Source organism: Coptis chinensis, chromosome 2, assembly GCF_015680905.1.
Source record: "Coptis chinensis isolate HL-2020 chromosome 2, ASM1568090v1, whole genome shotgun sequence".
NCBI lineage: Eukaryota > Viridiplantae > Streptophyta > Magnoliopsida > Ranunculales > Ranunculaceae > Coptis > Coptis chinensis.
Genome location: NC_141457.1, coordinates 90,454,785 through 90,478,673, shown reverse-complemented (window position 1 = coordinate 90,478,673; position 23,889 = coordinate 90,454,785). Strand labels below are relative to the sequence as shown.

Here is a 23,889-nt window from a genome sequence, read left to right as displayed (position 1 = left end):
TGTCATGAATGACCTGTAGCTGTTATGATGGGTAATATATCCTTGAATGTGGCGGGAATGGCCCAAGGTATTCATTGAATGTGCTATGAATGACCTGTTAGTGTAAGGAAAAGTGGTATTCCCTAATATGTGGGATGAACCATGTGGTATCAATTAGACTTCAATGTCTTAAATGAGGTTTTGATTATGAATGAAAATTTGACTAGTTGAGATAAATCTTTTTATTGTGATGTCTAACTCTGTTTTTTGCAAGAGGGTAGGATCCGCTAATCTAGTATGCAGGGACGTAAATATCCTACCATAAGACAATGTGCTGGCATGTAAAGGTAAAGTGTATCAAACTCATATTTAATAAGTTATCATATGTGTATTTAATAAGTGGAAGGTAAGTAGTATTTATATTGTGAGTTAATTTGGAAAATGGGAATGATGAGTACTGTTATATGAGTTTCTTGGAAATGTATATTGGGATTGAAATCTTACTTGGAAAAAAACTACATGTCGTTTTGAGAAAACGGAACTAACTTGTCTTCCAAGTTGAAATGATTGTAATATTTTTATTTGTGAATGAAGAGTTGTTCCTTTTGTTTATATTTGATTTCATTTTTTTTTTAATATCGTGTTTGATAACAGGGTATTAGGTTTTCGTTTCATCCTGGGTTTCCAGATGATTGAATATCATTGTTTTTTTTTATTGTCAGAAAATTTGGGGTGTGACAAGATTGTTCAACCCTATGACTAACACTGGTAATAAATTGTACGAGGTGTTCTACAATCGGTCATATTTATATAGATGTAAAAATCTTGTTCAAATTTAGGCTTGAGATAGTCCAATTTGAACAATACCTCACAATTATTTTAGTATAAAAGCTAATGAAAATCAGACACCTTCTAACCTCTAATTATAGCAATTGAATTATCACAACCCCAGGCGTACATGTTCATAATAATATTCGTGAAGTTTCGTTTTGCTCCTACCAAAAAAAAAAATGTGTAATGATCGAGACCATTTAATTCATACAATTATGCAAAAATTAATAATACACATTTTGTATTGCTTCCACCCATCACTTTTTGGTCGTATTTGCGTGTGTATGTTAATTAACTTGGCTTAGGTGCAAGATGTATGTTGGTTAAATTGTGATCACAGAAAGATTATTATATGGCCATTGAATCAAATCTTAGATCTTGCCAAGTGTCTAACAATTATTTGGAATTTTTAGCATTTGGTCATATTGTTAATAGTAACATTTGTGTTTGGTCCACAAGTAAGTCACGTGTATGGTATGTGCATGGCATTTTAGCTATTTCTAGAAAATTATAAATAAAACAAGACAGGTCAACTCAAAGTCAACGCAGCCAACCGTCAATTTTGGCCCAAACGCAAATAAACAATCAATTGGTGACCAACTGCAAATTATCAATTAAAAAGTGACCCAAAAGCTAAATAGCCCTACATTCTTTTAACTTAAGGGTATAAATGGAAGCAAAAAATGAAATGACAAAGGAGTCCATTTTAAAGGCAATGAATAATTTGTTTTAATATTTGATAAGGGTATTTAGAGGTAGAAAAAAGGTTGGTCTAATTTAAAAGGCTATGTTAATTATGGTGTACTCTATTAATAGAGATACATAACTCCAAGTGCTTTAAAAACTTCAGTGTTGTTTCCATTATTAACTGATTGTGTGCCAAAATATTCAATTTTGTTTCCAAGTTGAAGTAGAGTCTACAAATAAAAAAATTCAAACCATCATGCTCATTTTTGTGACTTGCAATACTTCATGGTATTTATTAGTTCTAATTCTCAATAGTCCCATTTGAGCTACATCTTCTAATCCAACCATAGTAGTAATCATTAGTTCATGTTGTAAGAATCTCTGTTTATGTGTTCCTAGCTAGTCAGTCATGTTCCTGGTCATGATAGTTATAAGTACGTGGATTGGATGTCAAAGTGATGTTATAAGAAAATCAATCGATATTCCAATGGACAAAAAATTGGGAGGACATAATACAACATATATTATTAAGGCTTCCTTCTTTGGTAAAGTTAGTTTGCAAGAGATGGAATACGTTAATTAATCTCAACACTCGACTTGAGAATGTTCATGTCAGTTAGTCTCATTAATTCTTAACTACCAAATTAGTGTTACATTCTCAAAAATTAGTTTAAGTAGTACTTGATCTAGCTAAAGATATATGCCTTCTCATCTTACCAAATTTTCCTTCTCATCTATTTTTAAGTTTCTCTTTTAGAATGGATTCTATGTAGAGATATATGGAACCTGGATATAAAACACACTGTCTAGACTATTTTTAAATTTTTGGACAAACAATGTCTAGACTATTTTTTAAATTTCTCTAACCGACTCCTACATTATATATGAAAAGTCCATTATGAATGGCTTGGTAGCCACAAATTTATGCTCAAGTTTCCTTAGAATTTTCATTGGGGTGTTGGCTTCTTTTAGAATTTTCGTTGTAGTGTTTGCATTTCTTTAATTTAGTGGTCAAAGTTATTTACCGCTTGCAACTTAAACACATGCCCATTCCAAATTAAATTAAAGATGATATATGTCATTTGTTTTTCAATATATTTTGAGTTAATTAAAAGGTTAAGTTGCACATGAGCTTGTAGCTAAAAGGCTATCCACCCTTCCCCTTGCAGTGGAGGTTTGTTGCAAACTTGAAACTCTTTAGCTTCAAATATAATTTTCTTGGTAAACCATAGCTCTATAGATATATGCCACTGCCTAGAGTTGTAAAGTCAGTCATCTTCGTAGATCATATCCTTTAGCAAATATATGATAGGATGAAAGTGTTCCAATGTATAAAATGATGAGCTTGAAAAGTATTATAGTCACATGCTTTAATTAACCCCGAGTCCTTGTAATCTTATACTCTCTATTAGTAACAAAATAACCAATCATAGAAATTATGATCGAGTTGGCATATCTACAACTCATAATTCCAAGAAAAAATTATTGACATGGTACTGAACTATATATAGTGGATTTTACATTATGAGTATTGTATTATTATTTTTGCAAAATAGGGTAACATATATTTCAAATATTGCTAATACGAGTACTCATTATATACGTTATTAAGTATTTATACGTATTTGATGATTTGGCAAACGGAGTCAACTAATTTCAAATTTTGACCGGTGTGAAATTATGAAGCAAACAAATGGTGACCGTTGCAAAATTAGTTGACTTTGTTTGCCAAATTATCAAATACGTATAAATACTTAACATCGTACATAACAAGTACCCATATTAGCAATATTTGAAATATACGAGTACTCTATTTTGCAAAAATAATAATAATACATTACCCATAATGTAAAATCCACTATAATTTAGTATACATATCAATAATTTTTTCTAATTCCAACTCTTATGAACTTTTCTTTGTTGCAACAACTCCTTCACCTATGCCTCCAACTTGCTCAATTTAATCCTTAAGAATAACAATGATTCTTCTCTACTATCACCTTGCCAATAATTTGCTTAATCTCATCATCTCAATTGAATATTTATTTAGCTCAAGGAATGTATAGTAATTTCTCTCATTCTAAAAATTGAAGAAAACCACTTAAATTAGATCAACTTAAGTAGAACAAATACACAAGAGAAGAGTTGGATAGCGTTCAACTCTGTGTTGATCCTAGTTCAATTCTCTCTTCATCATGAATATGCCTGCGTTAATGTTTGTATCTCTTTTTCAAATATGCAATTAATAAGGTTGAATAGATTTAGGAGTCTTCTATGTTGTGTTAAGTATTTTCTTTGAGTGCTTTTGTTGGTTTGAATTTCATACCTATATATATATAGATCATAGTAGTGTTGCCTATGACCACACCTAATGTATTGAGTTTTAGCATTTCAGTTCAACGGTGAATGTTTCCCTTGCAAAGCTCCAATGATGCATCCAACAGAAAATTATGAGGACGCATCATGAACTAATGAACCATTTGCCTTCTCGTACATTCTCAACCACCAACACGATTGTATGATCCGAAATTACAACCTCTAAGATCCAATGGCTTAGTTTTTTTTCTTTCTCTCACTTTCTCTTTCTTTTTCTCTCCCCCTTCTTTCTCTCCACTACTGTTCTTTTTTATATCACCCCTCCTTCCCTTTCATCCTTTGATCTCCCTCCCATCCTTGGTCCACCTTTGCACACCTGTCCTCTTAGGGTTCCGCGGCACCGCTTCTGTACCCCCTGTTCCTTCCCCTTTAAGTTGTCTCTTCTTTGACTCTGACCACACTTTTCTCACATGCCCCTGTACGACCTGTCCCCTTTTAAGGTTCCGCGGTCACGATTCGGTGCTTTCGCCTCTACTTTCTTACCCTATTTCGGGCCAGCTGACATGCCACCTCGGTGGTCGTAAAATAAGCTGATACAGATACCCCCTCTCGGCCCTCGGATCCTGGAGGGTCCGGGAGCCGAGACTTGTCAGCTAGCTGCGCCCCTGCTTATAACGTTGTCCCATCGGAGGTCCTTTATTCAAACTTAAGGCGTCATTTCCTCTGACAACCCTGTGCCCACGTTCGCCTTGATCCCAGAGTCTTTGGACATGTGTCTCGGGTCACGTGCCTCTCACCGCATGCGTAACCGCTCTTGCCCCTTCGGGTTCTGCATCGACACGCGTCACCTGTCGAGTGGTCTCTCCTTCTGACTGCAATTCCCCTTTTCCCCTGGCCTTTTACCCTCGCCCCTTCGTATCCCACCTAAAAGACTCCTCTCTCACTTCTTCTCTTTTCATATTCCAAGACTTTTGTCTCCATTCTCGTTCATTCTTGATTCCCCCCTTCATCTCCCTTGTGAACCTAGCACCTCTTCCTTCTCTCCGGTGAAGCCCCTCTTGCACTTGGTTTTCATTCCTCCATTGATCCACCACCAGCAGCTACTTGCCACCAATCAGGTTTGTGCCTCTCCCTCACCCCTTCGATTTTAGTGCGTCCTTCCCTTTACTAGTATATTTTCTCTTTACTTTTCCACTTAGATATTGCTTCGTTCACCCACTTCATTCTTTAGGGGTGGTTCAAAACCTAGGTTCCTCTCCTTTGCACACGCTAGTTCTGATCATGTCCGATCCCGATTTAGGTAGCTCATCCGCTACCAGATCGGTCAAATCTGCGTCCTCTTCCCCCAGATTTGTCAACAGTCCGTTGACTCTGGATCTGCCGGCTCATCCGTCGATCGGTTAGTGTCCCCGGTCCCCGATCCACCTCATTCCACAGCAGCTCCCTCAACCTCGGGTCGATCTTTCGTGTTTCCCCCTCCGCCGTCCTACTACCGCAGACCTAGCCTCGAAGCTGTCCAAGCTGCCTACGGTATCATTGGTGATGTAATCTTGGAACATGTGCCCGATATCACCCACTTCCCCTACCTAGTCCCCCCACGACCGGGGTACTTAGTAGCCATAGTGGGGAAAATAGCGGCTGGGCTGCGATTTCCCTTGTTTTTATTGGATGTTGAGGTCTGCAATCACTTCAATATACCGCCATGCCAAGGCATAGACAATTTCTGGCAAATCATGTACGCCGCAAACCATTACAATAAATCTCATACTCCGCAGATTCGTTTGCACGACGTTCGAGCCCACTATTTCATAAAGAATAGCACCAAACTTGGGAACATAGGATATCAATCCTTATGCATGCGGTCGCAGAAGAAATCATTCTTGCTTTGTGTCACTACCTTCGATAAAGTATGGCATCACTATCCCTTGTATATATCGGGGAACTTCCTTTTCGCGGACCTACCCCCCGAACTATCGTTGAGGCATTTCCATTTCCTTGACCGCGGTGAGTGTGGCTGATTAGTCCGTTTTGCCTCCTTGATGATTCTCATATTAACACTTGTCTCCATCTATGTTTCAGGTTGGGCCCCAGACTCGCACTCCGCATAGACGCTGGCGTTACTTCCGAGATTTTCGCCCAGCCGCGAACTTGGAATCAGTAGTGTGATGTGTTAGGCATAGATCCTGACAAGGGCAGTCCACTCCTCCTTGACCCCTCACTCAAAAACATAGGCAAGTACTAAGGCCCCTTGTACCTGTTGCCGCCGCCGATGGAGCGAGTACCCAAGCAATCCCCTCCCAAACGCCCCGCTCACCGGTCCTTTGGATATACCACCAAAATCTCTCATTCACAAGCCCTTGCTAGAAGAGCGGCTGCCTCCACTACTCGCACTTCCCCCACCGGCTCACCCTCTACTGTCCCTGGTCCTATACAGAGATCCTTCTCTTCCATCGCTGATTAGGAAGACGACTTTGCTAATCCCCCAACCGCTACCGCTACCGCTGCCATGGACGTGTCCAAGCTCAAAATCTGGGATAGTGATTCTGATGGCAAAAGTCCCACTGATGCCGCCATCAAGAGCCCCCCAGCGAAAAAAGCCAGGGTCACCCCCTCTACCAACACTGTTAGTGAATCTCGTCCGGCCTCTCCACGGCACCAAGCTTTGTCACGCCGCGGGAAAGAAGTCGTTCCCATCGGTCCTCTACCCGCTGGGCCAGTGGAAATTTGGCATCCTCAGTTCAAAGCCAGGGATCAGGATGTCACGACCCGGGACTCTGCGCTAGACAACCCTGCACTGGCGGCATCCTTGTTCTTCAGCTCTCATCTCCCAAGGGGTCAAACTTATGGGGACTCCGGGTCCTTCACCTCCCATCGGCCGCGATCTACACTGGGTGGGAGAGGGTATGTCTTTCTCCTTTCTTGCTTTCCGGTCTTGCTGTTATTCTTTTTCTTTTTGCTAAACGTCGCTCTAATCCCCCAGCTGAGCCTCGACGTCGGGTACGTCATCCGGGGTCTCACCAACACCTTGGATGTGCTTGAGTTTGTGAAAAAGGAGATCCATGGCCCCGAAGGGTGGCAAGCCAAGTATGCACTGCTGGAGAAGGAGCTAGTGGACGCCCAGCACGCCGCACTCAAAAATTACAAAGACTTCCAGCGCGTCGAGCAGGCTCACAAGGACTACGTGGCCGGCGTCATTTCCAAACTGGAGAGCCAGCGGGAGGCAGACAGGGCCGCGGCCAAGGCTAACCTGGAGCAATCACTGAAAGACGTTGCTAACCATTTCAAGACACTGGCCTCAAAGAAGATAGGCAGAGAGCTGTAGCAACAACTAGATGAGCTTGCCACCGCCGGGCGTCACCTCCGGCTTCGCCTTCAACTTCCAGCCCTCCTGATTCCACGGCTTCCCCTTCAACCCAGTCAAGGAAACCGTTACCCCTCCTGGTGTAACCCCCATTGATGTAGATGACCCCTCCGAAGCATTGTTGGGAGATTCCCTACCATAAGAAGCTGTGGTAGACCCGAAGTGATATTGGCAGGAACTTTGCTATGTCCGTTATCTTGTTTCGTTACATGTTTCGAATCTGAATTTTGTAGATACAAGTTTTTGGTTGCCGTCAAGGTGCGGATTTACGGGTAATCGGCCGGACCGTGGTGGGACTTATTTCCCGTCAAACACTTTGTTTATGAGTAAGTGTTGGCATCAATGTATCCATTCCCTTTTTTGCATTGTGTGGTAATCTGTCCATATTTTTCTATCACTACTCACCACACCGGCACTTACACGTTCACCAGGCATTGCCATGGAAGGTTTGGGGACATTCGGGCGCATTTAGCCTGCCCCCCCCTAAATTGGTCGTGGAGATAGGGAAGGCAGCTGAGTATGCCCGGGCCACTCAGCGTACCCCCCGGTTGACCGTGGAGATGTTGAGGGCAGCTGAGCATGCCCGGGCCACTCAGCTCACCCCCAAGTTGACCGTGGAGATGTTGAGGGCCGTTGAGTATGCCCGGGCCACTCAGCTTGCCCCCAAGTTGATTTAAGAGATGTTGAGGGCCGCTGAGTATGCCCGGGCTACTCAGCTTGCCCCCAAGTTGATTTAGGAGATGTTGAGGGCCGTTGAGTATGCTCGGGTTGCCCCCAAGTTGATTTAGGAGATGTTGAGGGCCGCTGAGTATGCACAGGCCACTCAATTTGCCCCTAAGTTGATTTAGGAGATGTTGAGGGCCGCTGAGTATGCCCGGGCCACTCAGCGTGCCCCCAGCTGCCATTTGAACTTGGGACCCACCGTCCACTACCTTTGGCCTAATTCACACATAAATAAATACACACACATCAGATGGAGGAAGTTTGCTATTGCTTTCATTGACATATCAGCTAACTCAAAATATCATTACAAGGCGTGAATGAAGCAAATACACTTTTCTTTAACTGAAAAAAAAAGACTAATGACAAAGTTACTCATGAAATTCCTTCAACATCTGGATATTCCACGACCTTCTGATGTTCTCCCCTTGGGACGTCTGCAACCTGTAGGTCCCGGACGCGCCTGCCTCCACCACCATATAAGGTTCCTCCCAGTTGGGACCCAACTTTCCGTCTGTCTCCTCCTTGGTGGCCGAGGTCACCCTCCGAAGCACACGATCACCAACCTTGAATTTCTGTGGCTTCATGAGCTTGTTATACTGTCTCTGCAGCCTCCTGTGGTACTCTTCCAGTTTTATGCGCGGTGTGTCTCCTTTCCTCTTTAAGGCCGGTTCGACTCCCCAGCCAATATTTTTTCATTAACTCCCGTTTCCACAACTTTGGTTCTAGTTGTTGATGCCATCATTTCCACAGGGAGCATTGCCTCTACCCCATATGCCATTGCGAATGGTGACTCTCCTGTAGATGTCCGCGGTGTCATGCGATACGACGGCCCAGTACATGATGCAACTCATCTGCCCAACATCCCTTGCGTTCCTCCAGCTTTTTCTTTAGATTATCCATGATCACTTTGTTCGAAGACTCTGCCTGTCCATTCCCCTCTGGATTGTAAGGGGCTGAAAAACCTTGCTTCACTTTGAAGGCTTGGAGGAAGGCTCTCACCTTTCCCCCGGTGAACTAAGTACCGTTGTCCGCGATAATGGTGTGCGGTAGTCCGAATCTGCATATTACATTCTCCCACAAGAACTTTCTCACCTATTCCTCCTTCACCTGCTGTAGAGCCACACCCTCAACCCATTACGTAAAATAATCCGTTGCGGCTAGCATAAACCTCCTTTTGCCACTGGCCATAGGCAGAGGTCCGACGACATCCAACGCCCACATAGCGAATGGCCATGGGCTAAATACCTTGTGCAATGGTTTTGCGGGCGCGTGTATCAGCGGCACAAAGGTCTAGCATTTCCTGCACCTCTTGGCATACTCAGTTGCATCTTTCTTCATGTGGGGCCAGAAGTACCCCTGTGATAGTAGCCGGTGTGCAGTTGTCCTTCCCGCCGAGTGGCTTCCACTGCACAATCTCCCTCGTGAATTTCTCCCAATACCTCTCGCGCCTTCTGTGGTCCCAGGCATTTCAGGAGCGGTCCGCTGACGCTCTAACGATACAACTCCCCATCCAACAGAACGTATTTCAGTGACCTCTGTTCCATCCTCCTCCTTTCACCCTTGTCCTCTAACTCTATCCTCGATAGGTAACTCTTGATGGGTTCCATCCACCCATGCTCTTGCTCAGTAGTTAGGCACACCCCCTCATCCTACGCGGTGCTTAGTTTGTTTAGCACCCTGACTTCAATAGATCTACCCTTTGTCAGGGAGTACCACGACAACATACACCAAGGCGTCGGCATGTCTATTCTCTCCCCTACCTAGGTGAGCAAAACTGATTTTCTCAAATTTTCCTGCCTTTCTCTGCAACACCTCTAGATACTTGGCCATCCTAGGGCACCGTGCCGCGAATCCTCCATTGACTTGACAAATTACCAAATTCGAATCTAAATACACTGTCAGTTCACGCACATCCAAATCCTTGGCCAAATCCATCCCTGCTATCACTGCCTCATATTCAGACTCGTTGTTCGAAGCCGCAAAACCCAATTTCATTGATAACTCTAGGCGAGTATTCTCGGGAGTGACCAGTACGACCCCAATTCCGTTCCCAGTATCGGTAGCCGATCCATCCACTAATACCCTCCAACCATTCCGCATGTCCCACGGATCCAAAGGGTCGTGATTTTGGTCCGCTTCTGTTCCATGACCATCTCTTCCCCCCAGGTGGGGTCTTCAGCCAGGAATTCTACCATCGTTTGGGCGTTCTTTGCGGTCCTTGCTTGGTACTCAATCTCATAAGAGCTGAGCAGCACGACCCACTTCAACATTTTTCCTGATTTCTCGGCCTTCAATGCCTGCTTGAGTGGCAAGTTAGTCACTACCACCACAGAATGAGCATCAAAGTATGGTTTCAACTTCAGTGCCGAGAAGACTAGGGCCAGGGCATACTTTTCAATCCTACTATACCTTGTTTCGGCGTCCAACATTGTTTTGCTTTGGAAGTACACAGGCCTCTCTGCCTTACCCACCATCTTTATCAACACTGAACTAATCGCACATTCTGACACCACCAGGTATAAGTACAACTTCTCCCCCTGCCCCGGCCGGACAGGATCGGGGCCTTGCCCAAATATTCTTTCAACTCCTGGAACACCCTTTCACATGCCTCAGTCTACTGGAAGTCAGTCGTCCTTCTTAACAGTAGGTACAAGGGTCGGCACTTATCCGAGGACTTGGATATAAATCTATTAAGCGCCGCGACCCTACCAGCCAGCGTCTGAACTTCCTTCACATTCTGCGGGGATGACATTTCCAGTAAAGCCCTAATCTGGTCCGGGTTCGCTTCTATGCCGCGGTATGTGACTATATACCCCAAGAACTTTCTGGATGTTACCCCAAATGTACACTTCTCTGGGTTCAACATCAGCTTGTGTCTCTGCAGTATGGAGAATGTCTCTTTTAGCCCCTCCAAATGCTCCTCTTCAGTCATACTCTTTTCTACCATGTCATCTATATAGATCTCCCTCTTCTTTTTATTTTAACCTCGAACATGTTCTCCTCCACTCTCTGAAATGTTGCCCCCGCATTCTTCAGACCAAAAGGCATTCTGGTGTAGTAGTAAGTTCCTCCTTCCACTATAAATGTTGTCTTCTCTTGGTCTGGACCATACATCACCACCTGATTGTAGCCCATGAATGCGTCCATAAAAGAAAATAACTTATACTCCGCGGTCCAGTCCACCAATTCATCTATCCGCGGCATCGGGTAGCAATCCTTTGGACATTCTTTGTTGACATCTGTGAAATCCACGCACATTCTTACTTTCCCATTCTTTTTAGGTACTGCTACCACGTTCGACATCCATTCAGTGAACTTACATTCGCGGATGATTCCAGCATCTTTCAACTTCTTCACTTCCTCTCGAATTCCCTGTGCATAATGAGGCTTCATACTCCTCATTTTTTGCTGGACTGGGCGGGCACCTTCCCGCATATGCAACCTGTGGCATGCGAACTCTAGATCTAACCCCGCCAAGTCCTCGATCGTCCATTCAAATACATCACTGTTCTTAGTTAACAAGGCAATCAATTTCCCTTTCCAATCTTCGACAAACTTGTCCCTACGTTCACAAACTTCTCCTCCTCTGCTACCCCGATGTTCACGACCTCAATCTCGTCCATTGTCTTGCCCCCGACGAGCGGCCTCTTCTCTCCGGCTGCGGTTTGTAATTGCTATGCTAGCTTGTCCCCTGTCCCCGACGCCTCTTTGTCAGGTGCGCGGCTCAGATCCCCTCACTGTCACCTAGTGGATGTTCTGTGCCACGACCTGATCACCCCTTATCTCGTACATTCCTACATTCGTCGGGAAATGGATCACTTGGTAATAGGTAGACAGAACTGCCTTCATCTCATGAATCCATTTTCTTCCCAGGATCGCGTTGTATTGTGAGTTAGTATCCACTACCATGAACCGGGTGAAAGTGGTCATTGGCCCCGCGATCACCGGTAGCACTAGTTCCCCTAATGGCTCAGTCATGCTGCCGTTGAACTTGAACAAGTTAGTCTGAGGGGGTTCATCTGCTCCCTTCCTATGCCCATTTCTTCCATCACACTCTGAAACAGCAAATCCACTGAACTCCCACAGTCTATCAGGACCCTTTTCACCATGTAATTTCCCATCACTATGGTAATCATCAGCGCATCTTCATGAGGCGAGCTCACCGACTCCAGATCTTTTAGAGTGAATTCTATCCTGTCATTTCCTTTGCTACCCCCTGGAATCGGCTGCGGACTGCTCACCACTTCATTTATTTGTTGCAGACTGGCTGTCCTCCTCACCTTCATTTATTTGTGCACAAAACGGCTTTCCCTCTATCTCCTTAGGCAAGCTCTGCGGTTCTTCGTAATGCCGATGTCCCTTGATCAGGGGTAGGATTTCCTCCAACGGCTTGTTCAGCGGAGTCAAGTCTATCTCGCGATAAGGTTTTCTCTCCCTGTACTCCCTTCGGGCTTGGTCCCTGCCCCTCTCCGCTCTCTGTGTCTCCCCTCTGTAGGCTCCTCCGTCTCGTGCCGCGGCCCTGTCTCTGTCTCTCCTATCCTCCGCGGCCACGGCATGCACTGACTTGTCGGGTTTCTTGTGTTCCTTACTATTTCTCTATAATATATGTCCTTGTATCTGATGTATCTCTCTACCTTCAAGTACAAAGCATGCAAGGTGGTAACTTCAATCTTCGATACTGATTCATGCACCCAGGTTCCTTGCTTCAATCCATGTTGGAATGCTATGATCGCGGTGCTCTCATCCAAATTCTCCACCCTCAGCATCTCTTCCTTGAATCTGCACAAGAAGTCTCTGAGTGTCTCAGCGGACTTCTGCTTGACATTAAAGAGATCCGCTTCGTCTACTACCCTTTTCTTCTGATGGATGAAGTGATTCACAAAAGCTTGCTCCAACTCCTCGAACCTTTGTATACTCCGCGATGCTAACCGATAATACCAGTCGAATGCTCCCCCTTTCAAACTGGCAGGAAACATCATGCAACGGAGGTCATCATACTTCGTCTCTTGCCACAGCAGCATCTGCTACCTGAAGTGATGCAAATGGTCCGTCGGATCTCCTTTTCCGTCGTACCTTTCAAATCACGGCTGCATGAACCTCTTGGGTACCTCTGAATTCTAGACCGAGTCAGCAAGTGGATTCTGATTCAGGCTGTCCACCACCTTCTTGGCCGCGCCGTGTTTCTCCTTTTCCACCGCGCGGTTAGCCTCTCTGTCTCTTTCGATCATTGCCTGCACCATTTCTATGGTAATGCCTCCTGCATGGTTCGCCCCAGCTTCCTGATGAAGTTCCTCGCTTTGCATTTCCACTTCACTACCCGCAGGTATTGCGGTTTCCGCTCCCCCCTGAGTGTATTCTCTTTCTCTCCTCAACTCATCATTCTCTTCTCTAAGTCTACCTACCTCCTCCTGAAGCAACCTAGTCGCCCCAGCCACCAAATCTTCGACCTCCTTTTCCCCCACCTTTATGTTTTCCACACTCGCCGTTTCGTTCTGAACGGCCTCCTCCCTCCTCAGCCTTCCTCTACCTCGTCCTCTACCTCTTTCCTCTCTTAGCTAGAGCCATGTTTTGTAACTTTCCCTTCTTCCCAAATCGTGGACCTATCTCGTCCCCACAGACGGCGCCAAATGTATGAACCAAAATTACAACCTCTAAGATCCAATGTCTTAGTTTTTTTCTTTCTCTCACTTTCTCTTTCTTTTTCTCTCCCCCTTCTTTCTCTCCACTACTGTTCCTTTTTATATCACCCCTCCTTCCCTTTCATCCTTTGATCTCCCTCCCATCCTTTGGTCCACCTTTGCACACCTATCCTCTTAGGGTTCTACGACACCGCTTCTGTACCCCCGTTCCTTCCCCTTTAAGTTGCCTCTTCTTTGACTCTGACCGCACTTTTCTCACATGCCCTTGTACGGCCTACCCCCTTATAAGGTGCCGCGGTCACAATCCGGTGCTTCACGCCTCTACTTTCTTACCCTACTTCGGGCCGGTGGTCCTTAAACAGGCTGATACAACGATGATCCCACTCATTCTATTATGCCCCCATGCACAAATTTAAGTTCTTAAGGTGTTCGGTGATCTTGCGCTAACAGAGATCTTAGCTTGGTGTTCACCGTGACAACATGTTGATCTTGCAAATAGCATAAACAATAGATTAATCACTTCGACTTACCAACATACTGCAACTTCTACCATGGTCAATCAATCGGCTAACTATCTATGTAGTATGGAACATCCCTTTTTCAGAAAGTATTGAATTAATAGATAATATCGGAAGTGACACACCTGATGAACTGTTTCATCAAAGTAAGCACTTAGTAGCTTTTAATTTCTAAGTGTGCGCATTAGTGTTACATACCATAGGGGTTTATATATCTAAAAAAATAGAGTCAAAGTTGATCATATTACGTTTTATATGCACTAATTATGGTCTCCATGTCCACTTAGTTGGACTTTGCCTCTCTTGAAGCATTTTGATGATACCTCATGGTGCATATTCAAGAATGGTACTTCCAATATGTTGCTACTATGCTAAGTTGATTGAGTGTGTTATGCTTCCAGTAGTCTTCCTACTCCCTGCAAGATTGCCTTCTTTTTTTATGTTGCCACCTGCCTCCACCTGTCCTTCATGCAAGGTCTAGCCTCTTCTCTTACAAAATAGAGCCTCAAAAGGCTCAAATGTATGTACGTCAACTTTGCCAGACCATACTTATTACTTAACCTAGACCAATCTCATTCACTACCAAAGGTTTCTTTCTACTTGGCAAGGCACTTCATCAAATAGCTAGTTAGTCACCGTACGCGTATAGATCAACTAACAAAGCAAATTTACTAACATGCAGATATGCATATATAAGTTCCAATAACCACATTTTATTAGTCAAACTACTCCAAGTTCAATTACCGGCATGTTAGACTCAGGCATCAACAATAAGAAAAATGTAAAGGAAATTCATCAACTGTCGGCTTTAAGGTATATATAAACCACCACAATGAGGTATTATTATTTCTTCTTATATTTAGCCACTACTTCAATTTTGTGCATAATCTAGTAGCAAATGGTAGCTTTTGGATCTTTTAACTGCCACTTCATCTTGCTCGTAGATTTTCTTTTACTGAAATCATGGGCCTCCTCTTAGTTGGGTCTAATGAAATGAAAGGAGGTTGATTATCTAAAGAAAGAAGATTGCACTAAAATAGAAGTTTTCAAGATGGCATTAGTACTCTAGAGTCTAGACAAACATAATCACGCCCTCTTGAGTATTGAGTATTGAGCATTAGGTCATACTAAGGTTAAATTAGATTTACATGTAATACGTTCCATAGTGAAATAGGAAACCACGTGCCTAATTTGAATTGCACTTCTGTTGGGAGAGCTGTACTAAAATAGAAAACCATATGGGAGAGTTATTCTAATTGGAAGAAGAACCATGTGGTATTACTCTCTACTGGCCAGGAAAGCCAAATTTCCGCCTAAGATATTTATAACACCCAGTGTTTTTCTTTTACTTTTCCTAGTACCATAATAATAATAATATATATAATGGGAAAACTAGCCGCCGTTTATTAGTCCCTGTATTCTCGGTTTTAACCCAATGTTTTGGTCCAAAAGGGTACCCAAAAGTTTCACTCACCAAATTTTCTATACTTCACGTTCGAAGGGTAAATTGGTAATTTAAATCATTTCCCAGGACTATAAAACTCAACGTGAAAACAGATAGAGACACCGTTTTGCGGTTTCCCAACAAAAAAAAAAAAAAAACCGTTCGTTCGTCTTCTCCGTTCCTTCCCAATTAAAACCCGTTTCAAACACTTTGCAACCAGTCGATCAGAAAAATTCCGAAACCAGTCGATAAATGCAAGTGAGTAAATAAAACTCTTCGATACAATTCTCTGTTTCCAATTTGTAGGAAACCACACTAATTTTTTGCACCATTTCAACACCGTTTCCAGATTTTACAAACAATCAGATTATTCTTCGATAGAATTCTCTGTTTCCAAGGTTATAGGTTATCGGTTTGAGAAGAAACATAGTTCAGATCTACTTATGAGGCTTCAGGTACTTTCGCGAACTCGTTTATTTGGAAATGGTATTAAGTAGAATTGAATTGAAGTGGATTTTGTGTTTCTGCAAGAAAAAGATAAAACACCAGTACTAAGCACAGCAGCGGCGCTGTCATCGGCTTCACTGGTCTTTAAGAAAATCAACTCAACATATTCATGTATGCTTCTTAAGCATGCATAACAGATTTTCACTTTCGCTGATACCTATAGAGGCTCTTACAGTGTTAGTATCCCCGAAGTTCAAACTTACTGCAACTCTACGGGATATGGAGATGAAACCGTGGGCGCTTCTTGCCTCTACCATGCGACGAGGGGAAAATTCATGTCTCAAGTATCGATAGGGGAAAATGGAAAAGAATTTGCCAACACTGGGGCAATCCAACATGGTTTAGTTGGGATAGCTAGCATCTTTGGAACTCAGGTATATCGTGTTATTGCCAAATGCAAGATATCTTGTAAACACTTTGCATTTAATTTTCATCTGATCATGTTAGTCAACTGACTTCTCTTACTACATAGTGACATATATGCTACTACTAATAACAACATCTTGAGTTTCAATAAAACGAAAGTAATTTACACCTAATAATTCCGTAGTCATTTCTCAGATATTCAAGTAATGTGTTATAAAGGAACATTAAATCTCTACACCTACTGATAAGACTCTTAGCAATTTAAACATATTTGTAAAAATAATTAACTATAAAAACGGTTAAAAACAAAAAAGAATACCTCACCTTATAAAAGAGAGAGTTGTTGCGAGGTGTTGATAATTATTTCAAGGAATAAGCTGTAACAATCACATAAATCTGCAATTTTGGAGCAGGTTCTCTTGTCGGGGTAAGTTTCTTTGGTGGAAAAGAGATTTCAGATCTTCGATAGCATCGGACTCCAAATGTCAGAAGAACGGTGAGGCTCTCATGTGCACCTTCTACCAGATTCCCCTAGCCTCAGCCCGCATGAGCGGTGGTAATCTTTTACATGTCCAAACATAGACCAATTCATTTATTAAGGAAATTTCGTCAGGTTATAATCCAGCTAACCTGTCCATTCGTAGTTTGTTATTGGCTATTGAGCTTAGAACTATTTTTACATATAAACCAATAATGATTAGGAGGAATCTGTACAACATTGTTCTCAGCACCTCCAGATTCTTACCAACTTGCAGGTGGTATGATATGGGTCAATCAATGGAATGCTCTGCAGCACACTGTTGGCTCAGCATTTCTTGCCGTTCTTTACAGTGATTACATGCTTTCATCCCAAACAGCTGCCCTATATTGTAATGGAAAGACCTACACATATGCAAATCTTTGAAACTTTGCCATTTCAGAGGTACTATCCAACACCAATACAAATAGAAGAAGAGCTCGTATATTATCACTTGACAGGGTCTTTAGGGTGGGGGAGGGGGGAGGGGGTTGAACTATATGATGATTCCCACATCCACTCAACATGCACTATTATTTTGGACCATAGTAAAAATGGCGCTCTCCTTTAGAATCAGAGCATTAGATTGTCTGCACGTTATTAAAAAATTGCCCATAATGTAAAGCATCTATCCTTTATCCCCCAACAGCAGGTTTTAATTTGACCATGCTTATTTTTTGACAAAAAGAATCCGTTTGGACTTTGGCCGGAACCTTACGTAGAAGCAGGTGTCAGTGAGCGCTACTTTAGTATATGCTTGTTGACCTTCTTTTGTAGATAGAATTTTCAATGAGTGAAACATTTCTTATGTTTTGAAAAATATAATAAAAGTATGTTTCTATCATGGAACCAGAGTATACCAAGTCCAGCCTGCAGACTGGTAATTGATTGCAGCTGGTTATGTGGTGTGTCATTTGTACGTACACAAAGTAGGGGTGAGTATTGGATTCCATTCCAATTTTTAGCTGATGTAAATCCTTAAAGCGCAAAACCTCAGCCGTCTACCACCCCTCCTTCACCTATGAATTAACACAGGTCTTTGTTTCCGAAGAGTTGTATATAGACAAGTTCTATTGGCCACATTTCTTTATAACACCATCTAACCATCCTAACGTGCAATGCTTCTTTTAGGCTGATTATGTGTTGGGGAATTGATTCAATGATAAGGTTATTTTAGGAATAGTAGTAGATACAAACACTTTGCCAACCAACTAAAAACATAAATTTAAACCCCTGTTTTCATTTTCCCAAATCACCATTTTCATCGGTTTCTTCTCTCCGTTCTTGATATTCCCAATTAAAAGCCGTTAAGTTTGAGAGTTCAAATCAGACGGGCCGCGTATGTTGGTCATTTTATGTACAACAATTTTTTGCTAATCCAAACAGTGCGTCTCCTCCGTATTCCCAAATACTCAAATCACAATTTCCATCCAGTTTCTTCGATTCTTCCCAATAAACTTGCGAGAAGTTCTTGAAGATTGAAAGATTCGATTGCTCTGGTTATCTAGATCAAGGGTTCCAACCGTAAGTCGCAAATCAACTTTATATTTTTCCTTTCCAAAATTTCTAGATTTCTGGATCAATTAGTAGTCTGAATTCATGCTATTGAAAGTGGTTTAAAAAAAAAAACCGGCTTTTCCCCTCTGTAGTATCAGTTCTTTGATTTGTTGTTTCATTTGATGTTTAATTTATTCTATGTTAATTCTCTGATTTTTTTTTTCTACTTTGCCCTTTCAGGTGTAGAAAGGAGTCTTAAGTGGTTTCGAAGGCGCATTTACAAGAAATGTTGTCTACAAAGACGTTCTCCAGTCATGTAATGTACATTTGTATTCCAGTGTAGATTCTCCATAAGTCCAATGTCATTTCACTATAAGTTCCTCCCTAATTTCCATTCTTGCTTAATTTGGCCATCTTCTCCATATTTAATTTTATGTGTACATATATTTATCATTTTGTTTGTATGTGTTTACCTCTAGAGGTCAAAGTGGCTATAGCTCGAAGAAGGACCTTCAATACGACTCATCAGGTTGAGTTTTAACACTTTGAAGGTTTTTTTTTTTCAATTATGAAATCCACTTTCAAATGGTGATATTTCAATGTTGCATGACTAAGGAAGCTCATGCAAAGATGGAATGCTAGAATGCTTCATCCTTTTCATCGAAATCAGTGGGGACAATATCCATATATTATATATATATACTTCGATTTTACTAAAAGAGCTATAACTGCATCTATGATATATAGGCCGATAAAAAGTGCGTAGAACCTACCTCCTACTTTTGGCTATTTTTTGCTTCAATAAAGTTTTGGCTATATGTCGAACATGACTTCTGTGCTAGATGTTCTACCTAATGTTCTAGCTTGATAAAAAAAAAATTAACTGGGGTTGTTCGTTTTGGTAATCTATATTCTATTGTATCATCTCCTCCGCTATTGGTTTAATCGCCAGTATATAATTTTTAATGAATATGGTGTTGGACTGTTGCTAAATCATTAATTTGATATTATTAGTTTGACTGGTTTTCGAAGATTAAGGGAAATGATATAATTGTTATGTATTCCATAGCTCTCCTGTGCTCCAGCTAATGTAGAGAAACTATATTTTACTTTGAGCAGGAAACCCTGCAAATAACCATATCTGAACTCTATACAGAGAATGTTATGTTTTTTGCTGTTTTTGTTGTTGTGATCTGTATACAGTAGTATAAGCCAAACATAAAATAGGAGTTGAGCCCAGGGAACCAATAAAACTCTCTAGGAAACGGGTTTCTGTACTGCAAGCCTCACTTTGCCCAGCTCTTTAAGGAGTCTGCGAATTTCAATGACAGAGTACTGACACCAGTGCCAGAGAGATGGAAAGTTGACTGTGGAAATGGATCAGCGTTCAGCTCTTCCAAGGACTTTGATTATGACTCGCCAAGAGACTTTGAAGTCTATGGAACAGACACATCCTCAACAGCTGTAGGTAAATCTGTTATCACTGAAGCACATTTCGCATAAAAAATCACGCTTAATCACAAGAAAAACCAAGAAATTTGGCCGTTTGACATCCCTGATCCAGAATATTATCAATGCGATAATGATAGAATGGAAGTAAGTTTAAAAAAGGATCAAATATGGACATCACTGAAGTTAATCTCCAAATACCCTAAGCGTTTTGTTCCAGGTTGGTCAAATAGTGACGCCACTTGGTTCGTTGCAGGACGGCCCGGCTAAGCTCCAGGGGGAGCTTACTCATTATAGATGTCCACTGATTTCAGCAGATGTTTTTGACGTTAGCTCCTATTAATCACTGCAAGAATCTAGAATCCAAGCCTAAAAACAGAAGAGCAGTACATTTGTATTTTGATCATAAGATATTTTTAGGTGCATTCAGTGATTTCGCTAATTCACTAAATTCCTAATTTGTTAGTCTTTGTTTCCAATTTGCAGGCAATCCTTCTTCATAAACAGGCACGCTCCTTTCTATTGTACATTTACCCCATTTTTATTTCCTTTTCATCTTCCATTGAGAAAATACATCTTAAGAATTTACTGCCATAACATATGAGCGGTGGTATACTGTTATAGTCTTATTTGATAATTGATTGTTGTCTCAGACCCAACTAACCTGAAGCCTTTAAGTACAAAATATGTTTCTACTGTTCTTCAGATGGCACTGTTCTCCAAAGTCACAAGGTCTTCTCAAACAAAAAGGAAAAATAAGTTGAGTTTCAACACAGATGGTAGGAACAAAATACACCATACCCTATTGTCATATACAATAATAATTAGTGGTTTTAGTCAAAGTGTTTCACTGATTAACGAGAGACTGGTTCAATGAAGTCATTTATATGTGTGCAGCATGCAATTTTTAAACCTATTTTTTGAAACAGGTAATAGACACTGTGGAAGACAAAGGGCTTGAGGCTGTTGGTTCTAGCTGTCATTTGCTTGAGGAGCTCCGCGTCTTCCCAGCATACCCCTTTGATTAAGATGTTGTCCTTGGGGGTGGTCGTGGAGTGACCGAGGCAGGATTTATTGCTGTATCTCGTGGCTTCCGTAGCCTTCGCTATGTCCTATACTTATGCAGGCAGATGAGTAATCTTGCTGTTGCTACAGTGGTGCAAAACAGCCCTGGCTTTACACACTTCCGACTTTGCATTATGAATCCATGCTAGCCTGACTACCTGACAAATGAACCCATGGATGAGGCATTTGGGTCAGTAGTGAAGACCTGCACCAAACTACAGAGAGCCGCCGGAATAAGAGAAGTTCCTCGGTGGTACAACAAAATCATTGCAAGCGCATAAGACCCTCCAGAATGAAACAGATTATACTAAAGCGCCACCTGTATTTCCTCAAGAGCTGAACACGCTCCTTCATAAAGAAGCTTCTCAGAAAATACAGGAATAACTGGATGATCAGTTTCCATCAAATGATGTTATCACAAGGTGTAATTCTTCGCAGGACGAAATAGATGGGACTGAAGCAGCACCTGTACCAGCAGAACAACCCAAAGCCCTCCAACTCAAAGAAGCAAAGTTTGGTGAAAAAACCATTTTAGACTCTAGCCCAATCAAAGAATCAGGTATTTTGTTTAGGCGTATGAATGCATCAGGTCTGTGTCATTATTGCAGCAGTATTGATTTGTCTTCCCTTGGTTGCTAGGAAGTTGAAGATTTGAATGTGCTCAACAAATATTTTGTTGGCATTTGTTTGCCTTCACTGTGATAAAGTTGGGACTTGGAATCATATTTTTTTTGCATGACTACCATTGCTGGAAGAGCTAGGGTATACTTAGATTATGCTGCTGTCAAGGATACAACTATATTATGAGTTGTACGAGAATATACATGTGAATCCCAGTTGGTACCCTATTGTGCTAGACTGTTAGTTTTTATGAGTTTGCAGGAGATTGGACATTGTCGTCCAGACTTCAGTTGAGTAGATCCACAGATACAAGTAGTTGAGTAAAACAGCACTGGAAACAGTGATGCATGTGTGGTTTGGTTTGCTTTATATCATCTACTCAACTGTATTGGAAGTGGCATGGTACTGTTGTTTGTTTTAGAGTTTCGAAAAACGGAAATACAGTCTATTTTTTTGCATCATTATGTTTGGGTCAACACAATATTGTGGAAGTTATCCAAACAAACTTGCTCTGTCCGATTCAATATGACATCACATATTCATGATTCATTAAGATAACAACTTTCTCTTTTCCATGGAACTTAAAAGTTCATCATTTAATCGGATTTATTTGTCCGTATACTTTTCATTCTTGCTCAGAGATGGATTCAATGTTTATAGATTTTATTCGTGCCGTATACACACAACAAAATAACCTCGCATAGTACGACAAAGTGTATTACGTTATCTTTTGCTTTTGTTGTATAGGTAGTGGTGTTCCTATTGGTTGTCTGTGTGTATATAAGTGTGTTGTGAGCTGTATTGGTGGCGGGGTACCATTGTTTTTTAATAATATGATTGTAAACTGTAAATTCCCTATAGGTAGCAGGTGAAAATTCTATAGTTTGCATGCTTAATTGCTAAGTTTTGATAATGTAAAAAATGTTGTAAATAGATGAAAGGTAATTGTGGTGAAAGTGGCATAATAGATTTTGACCCATTAACCATGGAGATGGTTGCTGGTGGATATTGTCTTAGTTGTTTTGTTTTACCATTTTTAGCTAAAAGTAAGACCAATAAAGTTTTGGAATCAAGAACTTTATTATTATGAAACATATAATGGGATGGAAGTTTAGCCGGACTGATGAGTTGGTCTATAGGTAGAAAATAAAATGGGTGTACATTCTTCGATAATACAAAGACCTCTTCAACATGAGATAGAGTGAACTGCAAAACCTTATTAAAAATCCACCTTAGTACCTTTCCAAAAAGAAAAAAGTACAGAATAGGAGAGTCTCTGTTATTATATGATTTGAACATGTATTAGGAAATGCGTCTCTCGAAAAGTATGGCATGTATTATAGGATTTGATACCTTTATTGTCGTGTATCACAATATAGACATAATTGAGACTAGAGAATTAGAGTTTTTATCATTCAACTGATGAATTTTTATTGAATCGTGACTACATCCGCAAACAGATTGAGGGGAGATAATTCCATTGGATCATTATATTATCAAAGATACTTATATCTTTACCAGATTGGTACTCTTATATGCATTACAGAATACAATTTCACCTGAGTATGTTTATTTTATTCCCTGATGAGGATGATTATTGTTTGTGGTGAGGTACATTCTAATTTTTTCCACTCTAATTTTCTTTCCTAGCACGTGCAACGCACGTGCCCGTTTACTAGTAATAATAATAATAATAGATAAAACAAAAATAGGATAGATATTAGTTAAGGATAGGAAACCCGTAGGTAAAAATATAAACCTTCATCCTTGTTTTCGAGGGGTTTTCAAAACAAAAAGGAGTTCTGTGGTGAGGTACATTCTAATTTTTTCCACTCTAATTTTCTTTCCTAGCACGTGCAACGCACGTGCCCGTTTACTAGTAATAATAATAATAATAGATAAAACAAAAATAGGATAGATATTAGTTAAGGATAGGAAACCCGTAGGTAAAAATATAAACCTTCATCCTTGTTTTCGAGGGGTTTTCAAAACAAAAAGGAGTTCACACGAAGTTTTTAAAAACACAGAGAGTTTTATACAGAAAAAAAAAGTTTTACTGAGAGAGGAAAAGGAAGATTTTTTCTGATAGCTAGCTGATAGTCGGAGCGTACTACGGGTGAGTAGAGAATACATCTTTCACTTCACTGAACATGAAATTTCTTACTCTTATTACTCTTACGACCTGTTTTTGGGTCAACTAACAAAGTTATAAAGATATCAGTTTTCTGCTTTACTGCTCATTTTAAGTTTCTGTTTTTTTTGCTCACTCTGTATGTGGCGGAATTGGAAAATACATATTGTGTTCATATGGTCGATTATATATTTAAAATTTTATGGTTTAACTACTGTTTTTCACTGGTTCGAAATTG

At 41.2% G+C, this 23,889-nt stretch overlaps 1 long non-coding RNA gene across 3 annotated transcripts; it reads left to right on the top strand.

Annotated features, from left to right (window-relative positions):
• The first annotated feature begins 16,938 nt into the window (after positions 1-16,938).
• LOC147518839 (uncharacterized) lies at positions 16,939-22,701 on the top strand. 3 transcript variants are annotated; one of them, XR_015211897.1, is made up of 5 exons: positions 16,939-17,293; positions 18,626-18,701; positions 18,865-18,914; positions 19,717-20,613; positions 20,764-22,701. It is a non-coding gene; the product is annotated as an uncharacterized LOC147518839 (long non-coding RNA). The 3 variants fall into 3 exon arrangements; XR_015211896.1 differs by having other exon boundaries at positions 18,865-20,613; XR_015211895.1 differs by having other exon boundaries at positions 18,626-20,613.
• The last annotated feature ends 1,188 nt before the right edge of the window (positions 22,702-23,889 follow it).